Raw genomic sequence first — 2,976 nt, 5'->3', positions numbered from 1 at the left:
CATGATTAAGCAAAACTAGATTCTCCAACTTACGTATTCAATTTTGTTTGTATAGTGAATTTCAAACTCTTATTTTTATTTATGTATGTGTCAATGTACTTCTTCCATCATGCATGTTGCATGACGTAATGTTTTTGTCTGTTGTATCTCTATATCGTCTATGTGAGGTTGGGATTGCAGGTAAGGATTTTAAGAGCTATTTACCAATAAATTTTTGAGGATTAGTAAACCTGCTGCCTCCCTTCCTTTTCTAACTTTAGTTGTTATATTCTTCCATATTGTCTCGCAAATCACTTTGATGTCAAAAGATGGACTACTTTTTGTTCGTGATAATTGGCAATGTTTAGGGTCTGGTTTTTTGCTTCTTTAAACATGAAATTGTTTTTTACCTTTGGTTTTTAGTTTTTCAAAAACAATCAAATTCCATGTATGTTTATAAAACACCATATTTTTTATATACATATAAAATTATAAAATTAAAATCACACATTAGAAGGTTTCTAATAAAACTATCATATTTTACATTAAAATAATTTATAAAAAACATTATCAAGGCCAAAACATATAAAACGTAAGAATACATAATTTAAACTATAACGTCAATGATGATTATATCTATACCATGATTATTCTATTAGTTGATGATTAGCCATTTGACAAAGTTTCATTCTATATGGAAGAGATAAAATAATGTTGTTACCTTTATCTTCACTCATGGGATTAAGTAAAGAAAACCATATTTATCTATGTTTAAAACATGTGCGAATGTATTCGATTCTCTATAATTAATTATCAGCTCCTCGTGGATTAGATCAGGAAACTTTCGTCAATCATGACCCAAGATAGGTTTACATGAAATAATAGATAATATCTTATTAAAAGATAATGCTCTTTAGATAAGTTAATTAATTATGAAATTAAATGGTTTATTTAAAAAATAACGTTTTTAAAGAAAAAGAAAATCATAATAAAATATCATTTTTATATTGAAGAGTATTTGTTTAACAACGATTTCAAATTTTAAAAAATTAAATAATGTTATATATATATATATATAATTGAGGATAATACTTCTATCTAATTACTTCTATCTAATCCATTCTTAATGCAAGATTAGGAAGTATCCATATGTAAATATTCCATAGACTTTACAAAGTTAAAAGGTAGTGTAACTATAGAAGAGCAAAACGACAAGATAGAAATTATTTTTTGTCTTTTTAAGAAAAGCATCGCTTGTCTTTTTTGTATTTTTTCTTCATAAAAAATACAAAACGAAATGGTGCCAAACACTTAGTTTGCTTTTAAGGGAAGCAAGAAGACAAACTTGCAACAATATGAATGGGTCCTTAGTATATAATTTAAAATTTTGATTGCGTCTGTATTTGTTCTAATCTTGGAATAGGTAGGGGGGTGATACTTTTACTGTTAGTCATCAATTGAACTCTTGGCTTCTTCAAATTATTATATCCAATATTCATTGTCTAACACTCCGACAATCATTCTTAAATGCCAAATTTCTAATTGTACATCTTGAGTGAGATGGTTTATATTTTGCAAAGAAAACATAGGCTTCGACATGCATTATCACAAGCTACTCAGTAACTTTGAAATTTATACTTTATAACAAATCATTTTTTATGAATAAATCAAATGTCCCGCCCTTTCAGCCGTTCTTTCTTTAAACCTCAAGTAAATTGAACGTGGGTGAGTTAGAAGGCTTGCAGAATTATTTTGCTTAATGTGGAGGGCATAGTTCCACATGCATGGATGCTAATTGATCCAAAATTTTGTTGTTCTATGGATTTGAAGATTCTAGAAAGTACCTCCGTGTTTGAATACACCATATTGTCGGCTGCAGTGTTATTTTAAGCTTTAACATGTTATAATATGATAAAATATTATTTGGAGTATTTACATTTTATTTACATTATGAATCCTTATGTATTAGTTGGTTTGTCTGATTAGGTGCTTAATACTGTAGAATGCTTAAGTACTGATGCTGCATTGCTTGAGAAACCATTCCCTTCCTAACGTAGGAGATGTTGCATCATCCCTGGAAGTTGTTGGAGATGTAAGTAATGACCCAGACAAGAGTTAGTCGACTGTTTAGATGGAGGCATTTCTTTTCTTGAAGCTTCACTCTTGGATATAGACTTTATTGAGCGGTCAATATCATTGTCTTCACTGACCATGACAAATTCAAACCATTAGTAATTTTGTGGGAGTCAAATATAAAAGAGTTGTCCACTTTAAGAAGTCAAATGTTGAATGTAATGTTAATATGAGTGTTGACACAATACACATCTAGTCATTGGTTGTACATGGATTATTGAGTGGGCAATATGCTTTACCTCAAGTAATTTATTCCTGTAAGCTGTTTTGGCTCTCTCATTTTGTGAGATTTTAAAATACTTCCAGCTGTTTGGGCTATTGTGGATTTATATAAATCAGTCTTGACTCTTGAGATAGTCCTAGTTGGGGCATGATGTAAAGATATTTGCGATCTTAAACCTGAATAATATATGAATATTGGCCAAACAGTGCATCTCCAAGTGATTTCATGGTTGAATGTTGGCAGATCTTATGATCTGGTGGAGGTTATTTGATTTAAGTACCTACTGTTTGTGGCTCCAAATGGGATTAATAAAGTGTTAATTGAGTGCTTCTTAAAGGAAGATCTAGTATGGGCTACCGAATTTGAGAAACATATGACCAAAAGGATGCTGGACTTTTTATTTTTAAATGAAAGTTGCATACTGAAAGGTGTTAGCTTGTATGATTTATGGATTGTTAAAACATTAGACATGTTGCAATGCTTATCTGATCCTAGTAAAATACTTACGGACTTAATCTTTCTTATATTAACTCTCAGATGATATATCAAAAAATTTTCTACTTGTTCTCCTTTGCTAATTAATCCCAAAACTCTTTTGTCTGCCTTGTATTTATTAATTTCAACAGTATCATATAACATCA

This window comes from Dioscorea cayenensis, chromosome 12 (assembly GCF_009730915.1).
Source record: "Dioscorea cayenensis subsp. rotundata cultivar TDr96_F1 chromosome 12, TDr96_F1_v2_PseudoChromosome.rev07_lg8_w22 25.fasta, whole genome shotgun sequence".
In the NCBI taxonomy this organism is placed as follows: domain Eukaryota; kingdom Viridiplantae; phylum Streptophyta; class Magnoliopsida; order Dioscoreales; family Dioscoreaceae; genus Dioscorea; species Dioscorea cayenensis.
Note: the sequence above shows the minus strand (reverse complement) of the source record.